The sequence below is a fragment of the Diabrotica undecimpunctata genome, chromosome 7 (genome assembly GCF_040954645.1).
Source record: "Diabrotica undecimpunctata isolate CICGRU chromosome 7, icDiaUnde3, whole genome shotgun sequence".
Lineage (NCBI taxonomy): Eukaryota > Metazoa > Arthropoda > Insecta > Coleoptera > Chrysomelidae > Diabrotica > Diabrotica undecimpunctata.
The window spans coordinates 125,999,173-126,018,640 of NC_092809.1; the positions used below are offsets into that span (position 1 = coordinate 125,999,173).

The window sequence follows — 19,468 nt, forward strand, 5'->3', positions numbered from 1 at the left end:
CTGATGTTATTTCTTTCTTTTTTATGTGTTTGGCTATTTTTGTTGATATCTTGCCTGTATATGTAATAGAGCAGAAGGTACTGGGTTTTTTCTCTGGTGGTGGAAATACTAATTTTAGGGCTTTCTTACGTAGTTTTTGATTTAAAATTTTATTTATTGTTTATTCGTTGTACCCATTGTTTACTGCAACTTGCTCAATGGTGTTAAATTATATTTCATAGTTGTGTTTTGACATCAGAATTTCTATTAATCTATGTAACATTCTATGGTAAGCTGCCAATTTATGATGTGTACGATACGGAGAACTCATGTTTGTTTTTAAGTCGGATAATTTTTAAATCTAAAAAATTTATGGATTAATTTTGTTTTGTTTCTATTGTAAATTCAATATGACTATGGAGTAAATTAATATTCGATAAAAATTGGTCAAGTTGCCTGTTAGTATCTGTAAAGCATACCACTACATCGTCTACGTATCTCCACCAATATAAAAACTGTTTGAATACAGGATGTTTTGAAATCTTTGTTTCTAGATGATCCATAAAAATATCTGATAGCAGTGGGCTTAGAGGATTACCCATTATAAGTCCTGTAATGTTATTTGTATATACATGATTATTAAATTCAAAGTAGTCCTGTTTTATGCAAATTTCAAGAATATGTAAAATTTCAGATGTAATGATTGCATTTGTAATGTTGTGGTCTAAAAGATTTTTTACTAGAACAAAAGTTTCTGTAGGAGAGATACTAAGAAAAAATGTTTTTACGTCAAATGAAATTAATCTGGAGTTGTTAGGTAATTGAAAATGTTGTATTTTATTAACTAGTTCGATTGTATTTTTTACGGTAAATTTAGGTGAAAATTTAGTATGTTCTTAAATAATCTCTAACAGCTTTTTTGAAAGTTTATATGTTTTATGATCTTCCCGACCTAAAACCTTGTTGTTCTTCTGCTAGTGTTATAATTTCATTTAGTTTATTTGTTATCACCGTGTTTGTTAATGTTAGTGTTGTATTTTAGTGTTTGTGTTGTGTTTAGTATATTGTATTGTATTGAATATTTATTGAATCGAAATAATAGTACGAATATATCTATCCGTCTGTCAAGTCTTAGATTAAAAAACTGTAATAGATAGAAAAAAACTGATTCCTGATAGAAAACAGATTCCGATTCACTCATTTTGACAACGGTATCGTGATTAGCGTGTAAAAATATGTATAAAAATATGTTTTGGTTAACTTCCGGTAAAAAATATTGTTGACTTCTGGTTTATTTCGATCCACAACTTTGCTTGCAAAATAAAAAGTCGCACAGAGAAATAATTTTCTTACCGATAAAGATTTTTGCCCCTTTATATTGTACAGTGTAAACCAGAACTGTATTATATAAACTACTGTATAACCACTAATAACCTATTATAATTGATGTGGTATATCTCAATAAATAAAGTCGAAAGACCTTTAAGCCGTGAAAAATCCTTGTAAATATGTACACATATTATAATAGTATGTTTTACTATTAGACAAAACATATCAGTCGTGCAAAATCCTCTAAACTACATACTGATTACCTTATCAATAATTTTGGAGATAACAAATATTTTTCCAACTACCAAGATAGTAAAATTGTAAACGGAAACATCAATAAGAAAATTGCTCAACCAATACACAAATATTTGCGTAATCGTTTATTTTCTCATCGTCGTAAGGTTGGCACTTACAAACCCCTGTGACGCCGCTGGTAAATGTTCTTATAAAACGTGTCTAAACGCTCAATGAAGTACATAGTAAGTGAAGTGCTCAGTCACATTACGAAGAGTGAACCTTCCTGATCTGATCAAAGAGTGCGAGGTTCAAACGTCGCCGTATAACGAACCAACTTTGATAAACTTCTTGTTTATCAACGAATGTCGGACATTATTTTACTTGTTGAAGGGTAAAAGACTAAGTGCATAAACGGAAATAATCTTTTAATGGAGTGCAGTACTTTTGCGGTGAAAAAAGTTTTATCGGTGCGCTTTTACCAGTGAGTATTAGTTTTTGATGTACCTATATGTGCTAGAGGATTTAATGTGAACTATTTTTATGGTAAAATCGATAAATAGGCCGAATTATTTCTTTCGGTGGTTATTCAAAACATTTTTTATTACGCAGTTGAATTTATGGGTGAAACATTTATCCTAAGACCTTTGAACTTTCATGAGTTAATAAAGCATCGATTTACTGATTTACTTCATACTAGGAGTGCGTATTATAACGAACTGTCTTATATAAAATTTGGCCCAATTTAATAAATTATTTGCGACGCTTATTGCTGCGCCAAATTTTATACCAGAAGGTCACTTTTACACAATTACAGTTACTAGAGTTTACAGAAACTCAAAATATAAAATAAATAAGATTATTTTGGCAAGACAATTAGCTGGATTTTCCTTTAAACATCATAATCTAAGTAATCTTCTTCTTTGTGTGTAGGTAGCATCATCAATTGAGGTTGATGATGAAAAAGCTTCTTTCCTTTTATATCCGTCGTTCTGTTTTCCTTTCCAGTTTTTACTAGTCTTTAACAATATATCTGGCATCTACCAGATCCGCGATCAGTTTTTCTTTGTACGATAGCTACGGAATGTTATACCTTATTATTTTAAGGAGTAAATAAAAAAATGTTTTCATATTTCAAATCATATATCTTATTATACAGGGTCAGTTGGAACGACGGAATAAACTAAAATTTTATTTTTAATTGGAATATTCTATATATTCAAGCATTTTTAAATAAATGTTTTTAAAAATATGAAGAGTTTGCGTAAGTTTTATAAGTCTAAAGTTAGGTAATAATTTTCACACTTTTATTGAGAAAAATCGTAATATTTAACCCATTAGTGCCTGAATTTAATTTTTACCAAGTTTTCGATTGAATGAAATAAAATGACCTGTTAAATAACTTAAATATAATAAATTTTACGGTATAATAAAAAACTTTATTGAATTGAAGTTAAAAAACGGTGTTACACATACAGTGTGTAAAAGCCAAATGGAATAAATTCATTATTTAGGTTACTGTACATATTTATAAAAAATCCCGAAACACGTCAAATTTAAATTATAACTTGACACTCTTTAACGTGAAAATGCAACCCCTACCTTCAACCCCCTTAGAATGACAGGTACAACCCCCAATTTTTAAAATAGGAAGTATAGGCTTGTGATATATCGTATGAAAGGTCTTTTCATTCTCCATTCAAAAATGTTGTCGCTTTCAAGTTTATTAAGATTAATTAAGATAAAATTAATTAAAATCATGCGGTTACCGAAATTCGCTACAATACAAACAAAAACTAAAATGTAATGCAAAACGTAATAAAATGTAGAACACGAAAAAGAACTATAATTGTTAATGAAGTAGATGTTCAAAATGTTCACCGCAAACGTCTTGGCAACATTATAATCTCAAATAAAACTGTCTTCTAACATTATTTAACATAACAGGCGTGATCGACCTAATCGCAAGCGTTATTCGTTCTTTTAAGTCATTTAAATCAGAAGGTTTAGTTTTGTACACATGGCTCTTCACATATCCCCATAAAACGAAATCTAATAATGTAAGATCAGGTGATCGCGCTGGCCATTCAATCGATCCTCGCCTCCCTATCCACCGATTGGGAAATATTGTATCGAGGTACTGCCAGACATTAAGTTGGTAATGTGGTGGTGGTCCATCCTGCTGAAACCATATCGTATTCGCTGGAACTTGAGGGTTTCCTGGATCAGGATATAAATTTGCCAACGTTGGAATGACATCATTTTGAAGTAGTGCCAAATAATTGTTGCCATTCAAGTAGCCCTCAATGAAAAAGGAATCAATGATATTGTTTCCTACAATCCCTGCCCAAACATTAACCTTTTGAGGGTATTGAGTGTGTTCTTCTCTCATCCAGTGAGAATTTTCCGTGGTCCAGTAGCGGCAATTTTGCCGATTAGCATGACCGTTAAGTGAAAAAGTACACTCATTAGAAAACATAACGTCTTCTAATTGGATAATATTGTTATCCAACATGTCCATCATTTGCTCACAAAAAAAAGTTCTCCTATCAAAATCGTCTTCCATGAGCTCCTGAGTAGGTACCATCTTATAGGGATGCAATTTATTTTCTTTTAATATGTTTGCTATCGATGTATGGCTAGCATTGAATGTAGTGGATGCCTGTCTACTCGATGTATGTGGATTTTCCTGAAACTCAAACAACACATCTAATTTGAGTTCATCACTCAGTGCATTGGCAGCTGCTTTTTTTATCTGCCTTACATGACCAAACTCGCGAAACTGCTTCTCTATTTGACTTATTGTTCCTTGGGATATAGGCGGTAAATTAGGAAATTTCTCATGAAATAGGCGAGTTACTTCCTGTTGTGTTCGGGTGTTATCTCCGTAACGAATCATTTGTAAAACTGTTATTTTATGCATTTCCGTTAATCTAACCATTTTTCAGAATTGAGTTGAACAAACTTTTTACTTAAATTAAAATACTGACAACTTAAATAAAACAATTTACTAATGCGTGTTAAAATAACGTTGCCACGAAAATTCTTTAAAGTTTTTTAATGGTTACCATCTAAAAACCACATTGCTATGGTTTTTGTTCACTTTCTCATTATCAAGACCTAAACGGCAAATAAGTTTTGAGTATATTTTAGCGAATTTCGGTAACCACATGATTTTAATTTATTTTATCTTAATTAATCTTAATAAACTTGAAAGCGACAACATTTTTGAATGGAGAATGAAAAGACCTTTCAAACGATATATCACAAGCCTATACTTCCTATTTTAAAAATTGGGGGTTGTACCTGTCACTCTAAAGGGGTTGAAGGTAGGGGTTGCATTTTCACGTTAAAGAATGTCAAGTTATAATTTAAATTTGACGTGTTTCGGGATTTTTTATAAATATGTACAGTAACCTAAATAATGAATTTATTCCATTTGGCTTTTACACACTGTATGTAACCCGAGGCACTACTGTAAACAAATTTGACTGTAATATACTTAAAACTAGGTAAATGTTTTCATTATTTTTTAGGAAATATATAATTACACTCCAAACAAAACAAAGTATGCATCACATTTATCACCTTATGCTGTCTTCTGGCTCCTTTTGGTGGGTTTTGAAGTTTTCGGAGATAATACTGGGCTATATTTCGTCGGAAAGCTTCTTCTTCTTAACGTGCCCCATCCCTAAGGACATTGGCGATTATCATGGGCCATTTGACTCTATCTGTTCTATTTGACTCAAACGTTCTATTGACGTTTTCCCACTCCATGGTCTCAGACTCTTCAGCCAGTACGTGCGTCTTCTCCCCGGTCCTCTTTTGTCTTTCACCTTCCCTTGTATGACCAGCCGCATCAATTCGTATTTCTCGTTTCTTAGTATGTGACCAAAGTAGCTTATTTTTCTTTTCTTTATAGTATTGAGTATTTCTTTATCTATTTTCATTCTTCGTAGCCTTTCCGCATTTGTTATGTGTTATGTGTCCAAGATATTTTCCACATTCTTCAATAGCACCACATTTCAAAGTTAATGAGTTTTTTCTCTGTCGCCTCTGTAATTGTCCAGGCCTCAACTCCATACAACAGGACAGAGAACACGTAACATCTCAATACTCTAGTTCTAATTTCGATGTTGAGTTTTCCATTGCATAATATTGCTTTCATCTTATTTAAAGCACTTTTAGCTATCTCAATACGCCGTTTTATTTCCGTACTTCTATCCCATTCTTCATTTAGTTCGCAACCTAAGTACTGATATCTGTGCACCCTGCCTAAAAGTTTTCCTTTAGCATAAACACTGTCTTCCTCAATCTTGTTCTTGCTTACCATCATGATTTTTGTTTTATTTGTATTCAGTGCCATTCCATACCTTTCTTAGTATTGAGTAATGCGATCAACCAAGATCTGTAGTCCTTCTCTGCTGTCCGCAGGAAGTATTGTGTCATCTGCGTATCTAAAATTATTCAGAAGTGCTCCTTCTAAGTTAATAAATATCCCTTCATTTACATCTTCTAATGCCTCTTTAAACAGTTCTTCTGAATACATATTAAAAAGTAAAGGGGAAAGCACACATCCTTGTCTTGCTCCACGATTTATAGGTATTTCTTTCTATTTTTGTTGGTCTATTCGTATTATGGCTTTCTGATATCGGTATAGATTGGCAATGATTCTCACGTCTTCATCATCTAATTCTGTGTTCTGTAGTATTTTGCCATTCTTCGGTGTTGTACTTTGTCAAAAGCTTTTTCAAAGTCGACTAGACATATGAATACGTCGCAATTGACATCTCGACATCGTTCGATTATTGTTTGTACAGTAAATAATGCTTCTCTGGTGCCTTTTCTGAATCCCAATTGGTTTTCAGCTATTCTATCACCTAGCTTCTTATAGATACGTGTATCACTCGTAAGAACACTTTTAGAATATGGTTCATCAAGCTAATTGTCCTGTGCTCTTCACACTTCATTGCGTTTGATTTTTTGGGTATTGGAATAAATATTGATATTAACCATTCTTTCGAAATCTCTCCCGTATAATAAATGTCATTAAATAATTCTATTAGTGTGCCTATATGATTGTATATTTGTTAATATTCTTAAGATTTCTGTAGGTATTTCATCTGGTCCCATGGCCTTCTCATTTTTCGTCCCGTTAGTGGTGACTCACCCTATATATATATATATATATATATATATATATTTGGTTCAATTGGCTTGCACATTATCTTATTTAGGTATGTATATCTAGTTGTGTGATGTGTGTACCAAACTTTTCCTTCTAAACTCCTCCAATAAGTCTTATGCCAGCGGTGTATAACCGCCTCATGTTATTAAGCCCTTCAAAGAGGGCATGATTACCAGTTTCTTCTTCTATTCCGCACAAATGTCACCATGGTTTATTTATTCCTGGTGTATATACTCTTCCTCAGTTGAAAATGTCAATTACCATCAGTGTGACCGGTTTCATGTGAACAATCAAGATTGTTCTGATGGTTAATAAGAATGACAGAACACGCTGTATTATTTTAGACGAGTGCACAAGTTTAAAACTTTTATCAAACTTAATTAAGCATTTTTACAAAACATATTTATACATTCGTTTATTTTGTATCTGAATACGATAAGGAATCTTTGCAGATGTTAAAATTTTCCATTCATGATCGAACTTTTTCATGTTTATATAATAAGTGGCATTGAAATTAACTTTTCAATATTTTACAAAGCCAACTCTAATGCCAAACGATATTGAACTATTTAAATAAATTTAAATACGAATATGATTTTTCTTTAATTATTTTATACAATACTTTTAATTGTTGATTCTGGACCCAACTAGTTATTTATATTAAATACCAAGGTTCCAGAGATTCATAACACGCAAAAAATAAGGAAGTTATTCATTTATATTGTCACAATAAAATTCATTTATCACATTTAAATTGATATCTTCCATCAAAAATACATGTAATTTAATATTTTCTTATTTTAAATGGTTTTTTTTTATAATATCTATATTAAGATATTTTGTTTAGCGAGAGACAAAGAATTTTTTTATTTCTATTAGATGTGTTTAAAGTATACAGTGACGTAGCCTGCATTTTATTTTGGGAGGTGCTCACTTATTAATGCAGGAAAATTCAATTCACGCATAAAATTGATTTACTTTATAGAGTATTTCGTTTAATAATTTTTGAAGGAAGCAAGTAAAAAGACTGCACTGCAATGATTTGGATAAAGTATTTTTGTGTTAATAAAAAACATTAAAGGTTTTAAAAAACAATATAAATACTAATTAAGACTTAATTTCAAGTAAACTTTGGAATTAGTTTTCTCTCAAAGATACCAAGTAATTCTCTCGTCGTTTTATGATAAAGTCTATGTTTCAGCCCCATATATCAAAACGGGTCTTATTAAGTTAATGCAACTGTTGACCGCTACCGTTCGAGATTTTCTCAGATGGATCTGAAGACCACGAGCCTTCATAGCTTTGAACTGATTGGCTCAAAGGTTTAGTTGTTAATTTGGATTTGTTTTTAGGGTTTTTAGCAACATATATTTGGGTTTTTCCTTGTTTACAAGTCCTAGTTAACTGACCACGTTCGTAAATTTCCTAAAAACACTGCAATATGTATCTCATACTTCTGCTCACCATAACGATATCATCAGGGAAAACGAGAATTTGTGACGATCTATTAGACCAGGGAGGATCTGTGAAAAAACGGTCTGTGTACATTTGGATGTGAGAGGTGGCATTCGGATTTTTGCAGAAAAAGTTGTGTGATAAACTTATTAGAGTTAAATTAAAATATTTAAATATTACTAAAGACATCGATTTTTTTACTTTCTTTGCTTATAATTTTACAATAATTCATTGCGGAGCAAAATTGTAATGAAATAAAATAGGGACAGCTGAAAAACAAGTATTTTCTTATTTAATTTTTTTCAACCACGTAGAATGCACTTAGGACCTTCATAATAATTCGTCTAGAAAATCTTTATATTATAATAAAACAGCCAATCAAATTTTATAATAATTTCGCATAATAATCTAAATTAATTTTTTTTTAATCTTGCACAAAAAAAAAACTAGACCAAACAAAAGTTTGCCAATTTTTTTACTCATAAAAAGTTGTTTACCTATCTAACGTATTTTAGATAGATAGATTTATATATTAAAAATAACGTATTTTTAAAATTATAAACAATTTTGTGGCTTATAAACAAATAGAATATCTCGGTAACTATTAGCTTAAATTAAATTTAAAAAACATACTTAGAAAAGATGTGGTAAAACGCTTCTTTTAAAAGAAAAAAGCTAAATTACGAGTAGTGGTTCTTGAGATATAACCGGTCAAAATTGACCGGCATTTGCGACGAAGTTATAAACAATAGGATGGCAATCTTTAAACCATTATATTTTTCTTTCCTAGCTCTTTTTCGATGAAAATTTTCATATCGTCAAGATATTTATAATATTTATTATACTAATAAAAACCATCGTTATTGCGCTTGAAAAATATCAAAAAATTAGATTGAAGAAAATTAAATTTCAAACTTCAAAATTGGTATACGTGAAAAAATGTATTTTCTCGGCTTCTATGAAGCAATTTTCTTCAATTTTTTTGCTTTAGTTTTGTTATCTTCTTCTTCTTCAAGTGCCCTGTCCGTTGCGAACGTTGGCTATTAACATGGCAATTCTGATCTTATTTGCGGCGCTTCTGAATAGTTCGACCGATGTGAGCCCGATCCACTTCCTCAGATTTTGGAGCCACGAGTGTCTTTTCCTGCCTGGCCCTCGCTTACTGTCTATTTTTCCCTGGACAATCAATTGCAGTAGACGGTACTTATCGTGTCTCAATATGTGGCCTAGATATTCAAGCTTTCTTTGTTTAATTGTATTCACGATTTCTTTCTCCTTTCCGATTCTTTGGATTACCTCTGTGTTGGTGACATGTTCGGTCCAGGATATACGAAGAATGCGTCGGTACACCCACATTTCGAATGCTTCTAGTTTTCTCGTGAGCGTCTCCGTCAGCGTCCAGGCCTCCACACCATACAGTAAGATCGGAAAAATGTAGCATTTAACTAGACGTAGTTTTAGGGGAAGAGACAAATCCCTGCTTATGAGGAGCTTTTTCATATTGCTAAATGCTGCTCTAGCTCGTTCTATTCTCGCCTTAATTTCTGTGGCCTGTTCCCATTTTGCATTTACGTTGGTGCCAAGGTACACATAAGATTCTACATGGTCAATTAGTATAATACTTATCCGTAACTGTCGAGCAGGCTGTTGCTTCCTGCTTATCAGCATCCACTTTGTCTTCTTGAAGTTGAGGCTCAGGCCTTATTCCTCACTAACTGAATAAACTCTTTCCATTACCTGCTGTAATTCGTCTATGGTACTGGCAAGGATCACCGTGTCGTCGGCATATCTTATATTGTTCGTTAACTCGCCGTTTATTTTTATGCCCTCATTTGCATTTTCCATACATTTATTAAATATTTATTCGGAATAAATATTGAATAGGAGTGGGGATAATATACAACCCTGACGGACACCTCTTTTGATCTGCACACTTTTAGTGAGTTCGTTGCCAATTTTTGCTCTTGCTGTTTGACACAATTCGAATGTCCTTGTCGTCAATACCTGTCTTTCGCAGAATATCTATCAATTGTTCATGATTGACATTGTCAAATGCTTTTCTAAAATCCACAAAGCACAAATACACGTCCTTATCAACCTCTCTACACCGCTGTATAAGCACCTGGAGAGCGAAAATTGCTTCTCTAGTTCCAAGTGCTTTCCGAAAGCCAAACTGCGATCTATCAATATTTGACTCACATTTATCATATATTCTTCTATGAATGATCTTAGTGAACGCTTTAGTGACATGATTAATCAAGCTTATAAGCCGGTAGTCATCACAAATCTGGGCATTTGGTTTCTTCGGGATTGTAATAAATGTTTACTGCAGCCAGTTCTCCGGGATTTTACCGCTATTATATATGTTGTTAAAAAGTTGAACTAGATTATCAAGGAACTGTTTGTCTGATTTACATAGGATCTTTAATATTTCGCAGGGTACATTGTCCGGACCTGCTGACTTATTGTTTTTTAGTGCTGCAATGGCATCTTCTATCTCCGATTTAAGGATTGAAGGTCCTGTTTCTCCTTCTCCATATAGGTGATCATCAGTCCTGTCAGATGCAAATAATTTTTCTATGTATGATTTCCATGTTTCTAAGATCGTTGATGGCTCCGAGATAAGATTTCCATCGCCATCTTTTATGCTGTTGGGTGACTTATTGAATTTCCTCTTGTTTGTCATTGATTTTATTTTTTTGTGCATATTGTAACTGTCGTATTTTCGTTCGTATTGTTCTATTTCCCTGCATTCGTTGGAAAACCATTTTTCTTTGGCTTCTCGAATTTTCGTTCTTATGATTTTGTGGATCTGCTGGTATTTTTCTTCATTTTTATTCTTGAATTTACGTCTTTCATCCATCATATCCATTATCTCATCAGACATCCATTCTTTCTTCTTCCGTCTGTCACGCTTTAATAGAGTCGCGCATGTTGTTTGGATTGCTTCCCTCGATTTATCCCATCTCTCTATTATGTCCTACGTGTTCTCGTTAATGTCGTTTATTTTCTTTCCTAATTGTTCTCGTACTTTTATTTTGGTTTTTGGGTTAGTGAGTTTCTTAATATCAATTGTGTTTAAATTAGATCTTTTCTCGAGCCGTTTTACTCTCATGACCATTCTGCATACCAACATATTGTGGTCCGTAGGAACATCGGCACCTGGGTACGTTTTTGATGATTTTATCATGTTTTTATATCTTGTTGGTACTGCTATATAATCTATCTGATTCCTTATGATGTTGTCAGGTGAGTCAGCGGGGGATTTCCATGTGTAAAGTCGACGTTTGGGGAGCTTAGTTTTGTTATATATAAATTAATTTATTTATACTCTAGTCGTCAGAGACGAAAATGCTACTGAACCTCTAAAAATCATAGGAACAATTGAGCAAATAGTTGAGAAAAACAAAAATGTTTATAAGCACTTTTTGTGAGAAATAAACTGTTAATTTTGAATGTCAGCTACGTTCGCGAAATCACTTCTAATTAAAATTTGTATAAATTCGACGGTAAAAATTTGATATCTTCTGATCAGTGACCTATCAGCAAAAATCAAAAAGCGTTTTTAAGGTGAACAGTGGCTTTCTTATGCAATTGTTGAAGCGAAGCTTCTATACTGGCGTCGTATTACTTTTTTCTTTATAGTAAAATGTTGAGGCCAGCGTCACGGAACAAGCGCCACAAGGAGGCGTCATAGGTAGCGTCACGAAATAGCGGTTCTTTACATTGATTCACTGCTCTTGATCAATTCCTTTCTAGTCATCATTATATTTATTCTAAGCAGGCTTAAATTAAACACTGCGTCCTTCTTCCCTTTAAGTCTCCCTTTAAGCCTCGAAGTCAATTACGCTATATTTAATCTTGCTGATCACAATAAATCTGGTACCAAATTGCTGACGGATAGGGTGTCCGATGTAATGTAGTTCTTTATTCCAGAATTCCTGAGCGCGTCCAACTCATCTCCTGTAAATCAAGGATATCTGATTTTGATTTGTGCATTTCTTGTATGAACAGAGCTGCAGATGAGAGTATGCTCCAGGATGATAAATGCTTCTTACATTCCACACGCAAATGTTTAAATTCTTGTTATTATTTCCTATTGGATTTCGTCGTGGGTTAAACAATTCGGTTTCTTTCTTTGTAGCTTTTATACAATGGGATTTTTAACAGGATTGGATAGTTAGTTCAAAGCCAAACCCCTATTTCACCCGCTCACCCGGGAGATGGAAGTAGGATTTGAGTAGAAGAGGCCAAGTGGATTCTACTCCTTTATGCCTCAAATATAATATTACTAAATTATGTTTATACTTTTTTTAATACATCTATTTCACAGACAATTTCATTTTTGAATTTCTTAAAATTTTTATATATTAAGATTCTTCTTTCGCCTTCAAGTGCCAGCGCCGCCATGAAGGGTGGATATCATCATTTTGAATAGTTGAATATAACTGCACATTTGAACCATTATCTTTAATTTCTCTTCTTCTTTTTTTATGTAGACATGACTCTGTCTGTTTTTCAATGTACCTTCAGTAAGTTGTTGTTCCATTGTTTTCTTCCTACTTATCGTTTTCCTATTGGTGAACCGTCTCTTGCCGTCTTTACTACTCTGTTTGTTGTCATTCGGCTTATATGATCGTTTCATTCTACCCTTCTATTTCTTACCCAGTACTTGATGTTCTTCACCTTGCATCTACGTCGTGTATACTTCTAGCTCTGTCCCATAGTGTTTTACCATCAATTTTTCTAACTGTTTTCATCTCTGCTGTTTCTAATATCCTTTTTGTCCTCTCTGTGTCAGGTCGTGTTTCTGTCGGGTATGTCATTATTGGTCTAATGACTGTTTTGTAAATTCTGCTTTTCATTTCTTTTCCAATATTTTTATTTGTCCATATTGTTTCATTCAGGCACCCTGAATGATTTTCTCTCTGGTTTCTCTACCAAATTATTCTTCCCGCCCCAATGCTGCACTTGCCTCGAATCTTTCTTAGCATAATCAATTGTAGCAATTGTTATATGTACTTGTAAAATATACCAAATATTGTAGTTGTTTCATTTGACATATATTTCAGTAGATTTTTAAGGTCGTTTAACATACCCCCGTTTCAAATGCCTACAGTTTGTTTACGCATTGTTCATTTAGCGTCCACGCCTCTACCGTATACAATATAATCAAGAAAACATAATATTTAACCTCCGTAACACATAAATTCTTCTTTAACTGTTATAATTATTCAGGTACATGATCTTGAATGTCATATTTCTTTTGAATTCGATAATCTATAATTAATATTATATTTTTTTTTTCAGTTATATGCAGTAAATAGCGCTGGACCGCTAATGCTGTAACCATAAACAGCAGTTTTGTTTTGGTAAGTTTAAATATTCGTTATAGATCAAACAGTTATAATACGAGGACTTTAAAAATTTAACCATATCCATATCGCCAAAATTCTAACCAACCTCAGTATTTTAAAGTTCCAGATTTGTCGAGAAATAAATGTTTTTATAAATAACTCATTTTTTTTGGAGTTTTTCATGAAGCTGGTTTACTTTTTGTCAAATATTTTGCACGAGAGATTAAAGCCTTACACTGAAATGTTTCTAGGAGAATATCAGGCAGGATTCAGGCGTGGACGTTCAACCATTAACCAGATCTTTACACTACGACAGATCCTCGAAAAAGCGCAAGAGTTTAACATAGATATGTATCATATTTTTGTCGATTTTAAAGCGGCATATGACAGTGTCCTAAGACCAAGTCTTTACAACGCTATGAATGAGTTAGGAATTCCAAAAAAACTCATATGTTTGATAAAAGTGACAATGGCGAAAATGCTATCAGCAGTAAAAATTCAAAACGACTCGTCAACCCCATTTCAAATACATAGGGGGTTAAGGCAGGGAGATGAGCTGGCGTGTCAGCTTTTTAATGTCGCCTTAGAAAAAGTTGTACGAGACGCTAATTTAGATAGCAGGGGAACAATATTTAATAAATCAGTCCAAATTCTAGCATATGCAGACGACGTGGACATTATAACAAGAACTAGGGCGAGAACTGCGAAAATCCCAACCGAGCTAGTAGCAGCAGCAGAACGAATGGGGTTACAGATAAATCAAAATAAAACCAAATTCATGGCGACTAACACAAACACAAGAGCTGGAAATATTGACACAAATTTAATCATCAATGACCAAAACTTCGAAGCAGTCAAAGAGTTCATATATCTAGGGACATCGGTTAACCCCAATAATAACACATCTGAGGAAATAAAAAGGCGAATAATAATTGCAAATAGGTGTTATCATGGTCTATCAAAGTACTTAGCTAACAAACGTCTGTCTCAAAAAACTCGTATAAGGCTGTATAGAACACTGATAGTCCCCGTTCTCACATATGGATCAGAGGCATGGACGCTAACGAATACAGATGAATCCGCTCTATCCATTTTTGAAAGAAAGGTGCTACGCAAGATATTCGGAGCGGTCTGTGAGAACGGAATATGGAGGAGTAGATATAACTTTGAACTGCAGAATATCTACAAGCATACGTTTGGTGGTAAAGATATTACCACTATAATTAAGCGAAACCGCCTGCAGTGGGCAGGACATGTAGCCCGGGCCCCTGAGTCAAACATGATAAAAAAAGATTGTAACAGCGCAACCCGTGGGAATGAGAAGACGGGGTAGACCAAAGCTGAGGTGGATGGACGGGGTAACACAAGATGCCGAGAAGATCGGAGTCGGCAACTGGAAAATGCAAGCGAGGGACAGAATAGAATGGCGTAGAAAGCTTGAGAAGGTCGAGGCCCTCTAAGGGCTGTAGCACCAAGATGATGATGATGATGGTTTACTTTTTTTAGATGATTTATAAATAATTATTATTAATCAACTTTTTTTGTGACAAGGATAGAACATGCTGTTCATTATGTACAATATCATCAGAAAGCCGAAAATAAACTTGTATCACCTACACTTTATTTGCTACGAAAAATTGTGCATTTTAGGGGAATAGATCAATTGTAGTATGTTCTTCTATCTAAAAGATATAACTATTATTATGGGTTATACTTGAATGCAAAAATTGGTAAAGGGAAAAGCATTCAATTAATTGGTGATTTTGGTCTAGGGAAGAGAAATAAAAGGGGAGAAAGATTAATAAAATTATTTGTAGAGGAAGAAGAATTTGCAATACTAAATACGTTCTTTAAACTACCCCAAAGACGTTTGTATACTTGGGTCTCTCCGCAAGATCAACCAGGAAACATAATAAGGAATCAAATTGCTTACATAATGGTGAACAAGAGATTCCGTAATGAATGCCTATCAGTTAAAAGTTTCCCCGGTCCTGACGTATCGTCAGATCATATTTCTGTTATTGGTAAATTTAGCTTTAGATTTAAAAAGTTTACAAAATAAATAGTAACAAAAAATGTGAGAAGACTAAAGGATAAGGAAACAAAGGAGACAGTTGGACCCATTCTTTCAGAAAAGCTAAGTAACATGGAGCAAACATATGATCCAGAAGAATAACTCCAGAATATATGTGAAACCTTTAACAACATCAGAGAAGAACATCTAATAGAAAATAAAGAGAAGAAGAAATGTTGGATGAATGACAATATACTGCAACTCAAGGAAGAAAGAAGAAAATCAAACAATAACAAGAGAAGGTACAAAAATATCCAGAGACAAATAAGAACCGTAATACGAAAGGCCAAAGAAAATTGGTTAAAAACACAGTATGAAGTGATAGAGTTGTTGGAACAAAAACACGATACATTTAATATGTATAAAAAGGTAAAACAAGCAGCTGGTCTTAAAAAATCCAACACAGCTAGCAAACTGCAAAATCAACAGGGGAACATTATCACAGATAAAAATCAAGGAATATGCGTATGGACCAAATACATACAAGAACTCTTTGATGATAATTGGTCCGAACAACCTCCGTCCTACATATGTAATAACCACTTACCAATCACATCAAATGAAGTGGAAAAAGCAATATCACAACTAAAAGATGGCAAACCTCCTGGACCTGACAGTGCATATGCTAAACTCATAAAACTATTTAACACCGGCGGTACTGAACGACTAACAAAAATATTCAATGACATATATCAGATATCAAGGTCATGATTGAAGTCAACGTTTATTGCTCTACCAAAGAAAATAAAATCCGTATCCTGCAATAATTTCCGGACCATCAGCTTAATGAGCCATATTTTAAAGCTATTTCTTAAAACCATACATCAAAGGATATGTTTATAAACTATGCGAAGAAAAAAACAGCCGTACAAAGTTTGGTTTTCGGAACGCAGTGGGTACGAGAGAGGCTCTCTTCAGCATACAAGTGCTATTTTAACAATGTAGAGATGTGAATTGCGATATTTATTCATGCTTCATTGATTACCATAAAGCATTTGATACACGACAGCACTACATAGCAGTAAAACACGACAAGCTGATGGAGATATTAACAAATATTGGAATAAACACCTGTGATCTAAGAATTATTAGCAATCTTAACTGGAATCAAACAACGTCTATCCTTACAGAGGCAGGAGAATCTGATGATATTAAAATCAAACGTGCGGTCCTACAGGGATGTATACTATCATCCTTGCTGTTTAACATATACTCTGAGGAAATCTATCAAGAAGCAGTAGAGGATGTTAAAGCCGGAATTCTAATTAACGGAGAATGTATCAATAACATCAGATACGGGGATGACACGGTGATATTCGCTGACAATTATGAAGCCCTTCAGGAGTTAATGAATAGAATCACAGAAGTGAGTCAGAGATATGGACTTTCACTGAACATTAAGAAAACAAAATGTATGATGATCTCTAAGAAGGAACAGCAAATTGAAAGAATCAGTGTGAATGGTCAACCAATAGAAAGAGTGAAAACATACACATTGTAACGATAAGATTACCAAAGAGAATTGAAATACTATTATAAAAATAATACCTCAATCAACCATGGAAGCTTATCGTCTATGCTTCGCCTAGCTCAGTCTCTCAAGTGTGAATTCGTCTTGTCTTAAACTATGAATTAAACAATATACCCTTAGCTGGTAGCAAAGAAGACAATTACTTAACTAATTATGTTTATTTAACACATAAAACATAATATTTAAATAGCAAAAACAACCCTGCCTAAGGATTAGATTACATTAAATAAATTTAAATGATACTTGTGGCGTCCATGGGCTGCTTGCATCTAAATATATGTTGCCTGCAGATTATGTGGGCAGGTCCTGTTGTCGGCTCCAAAGCATATGAGTAGGTCTTGAATACTTTTTTAGGCCCACATCACTCCATAAAGTATTTTCAAATAAAGTATTCCAGATATATCCCATAAAATCTTCAATAAATTGTTCAGAAATATCCCATAAGCCCAAAAGAATTCTGCAGACCATAAAATGAGGCTTATAATAATTCCTTCTTTTATAAATTTCACAATTACTGACAAAAAATAATCCCACCATGAAAGGTGATTGACAGAAAGGAGGAAGGGACTGCAATGAAGTTAGCACAGATGACATAGGACGTATACCTATGATGGAATTAGCTTTTCTGTCAACATAGAACAGAATATTTACTAGCGGACAGAAAGAGAGAGGGCGAATATTTATTCTAAGGGAAATAAAAAGAGAGAAAGGAAAGAGAAAGAGGGCCCCAACTACTTTTTGAAGAAAAAATAGTAAAAAGGAAACTGAAGGTAAAGGAATTAATAAATTAATAAAGAAATTAAAATAAAATAATTATTAAAATATAAATTAATAAAGATGTGACGTTTATAACGTTACTCCATTAAAATCCGATTACTAAGATGTTACATCTTTCCTATACTGTTGTACGTAGTTGAGTTGTGGACTCTCACAGACGCTACTTGCAATAAAATTGAGGCTTTCGAAATGTGGCTTTATCGTCGAACCCTGAAGATATCCTATACCGACTATGTTACTAACCAGAACGTTTTATTAAGAATGCAAAAAGGAAAAGATTGTGAACCACAATCAAAGCAGCCAAAATCGAATACCTCGGTCACATCATGAGGAACAGCGGAAGATATGGGTTGCTGCAATTAATTCTACAAGGAAAAGTAGAAAGAAAACGAGGACCAGGAAGGCGAAGGATTTCCAGGCTGAAAAATCTACGTACGCAGTTCAATACAACAACCACAAATCTTCTCAGAGCATCAGTTTGCAAAATACAGATTGCTAAGATGGTCGCCAACATCCGAAACGGATAGGCACTACAATGAGAAGAAGAATGTTCTTCGCGGTGCGTTTGCCTAAAATATTGTGGCAGATGTGGCGATACTTATCCGCTAAAGTATCACAGATTAATTACCAGCAGTACTCTGCCAGCAGACTAAGACTTCAATTACATTGGTAACGCTTTTTTATGTCTGCAACGTCTTGATGGAGCCGTTCTCCAAATTCGTCACCTAAGCACCTAAATTTACCCCTGATGACTTACAATTTCCAGTAGGTGAATCAATCACCGACCATCGTCCTATGGCTGGCTTACTTCGATGTATGCTGTTGTCTATGGACATCATCATTATCATCATCAGTACTGGCTCGACAACCCTTTTTGGGTCTTGGCCTGTTCCAGGATTCTTCTCCATTCTGGTCTGTTTCGTGCTTTTTTTCTCCAGTTTTTTATTTTTAAGGTTGTTATATCATTTTCTATTTGTTCTAAGTATCTCAGCTTCAGTCTTTCTCTTGTTCTTTTTCCTACTGGCATCTGTTTGAATATTTTGTTTGGTATTTTGCCTTCTTCCATTCTTTCTACATGTCCTATCCAACGCAGCCGTCCAATTTTAATGAATGTTATAATATCCGGATCCTGGTATATTTTGTATAGTTCAGAGTTGTACCTTCTTCGCCATATTCCGTTTGTGCCCTTGTGCCGTCTTTTGTGCCCTTATATATGTGTCGCAAGATTTTTCTTTCGAAGGTGGCTAACAACGTTTCCTCTCTTTTAGTGAGTGTCCAGGTTTCTGAGCCGTATGTGAGTACCGGTCTTATTAGGGTTTTATATATTTGGCATTTTGTTTGTGACTAGGAATCCCAAGTATATAAAGTTTTTTACCCCCTCTATGTTGTATTCTCCTATTGTTATATTTTGTGGCTGCCTTATTTCTGCGTTTTTACTTACCTGCATATATTTTGTTTTGGTCTGATGTTATCTATGGACAGGCGTCTTAAATAGGGCGGTAGTGGGCATACCAGGAATCACAAAAGTTTTATTTAAAAATCCT

At 33.9% G+C, this 19,468-nt stretch overlaps 2 protein-coding genes across 4 annotated transcripts in view; both read left to right on the forward strand.

The window, feature by feature from the left end:
* The window catches only part of BicC (protein bicaudal C), a 635,428-nt gene that overhangs the window by 348,059 nt on the left and 267,901 nt on the right, over positions 1-19,468 (forward strand). The gene's annotated exons all lie outside the window — the stretch shown is intronic.
* LOC140445786 (uncharacterized) overlaps positions 1-19,468 on the forward strand; it is a 321,172-nt gene that overhangs the window by 200,031 nt on the left and 101,673 nt on the right. For 2 of the 3 annotated variants that reach the window (XM_072538129.1, XM_072538132.1), the window contains one exon: positions 13,496-13,557. The gene's annotated coding sequence lies outside the window, so the exon portion shown is untranslated. Of the gene's footprint in view, positions 1-1,684; positions 2,027-13,495; positions 13,558-19,468 lie in introns of those variants that run through there. The other variant, XM_072538130.1, reaches the window with a different exon arrangement.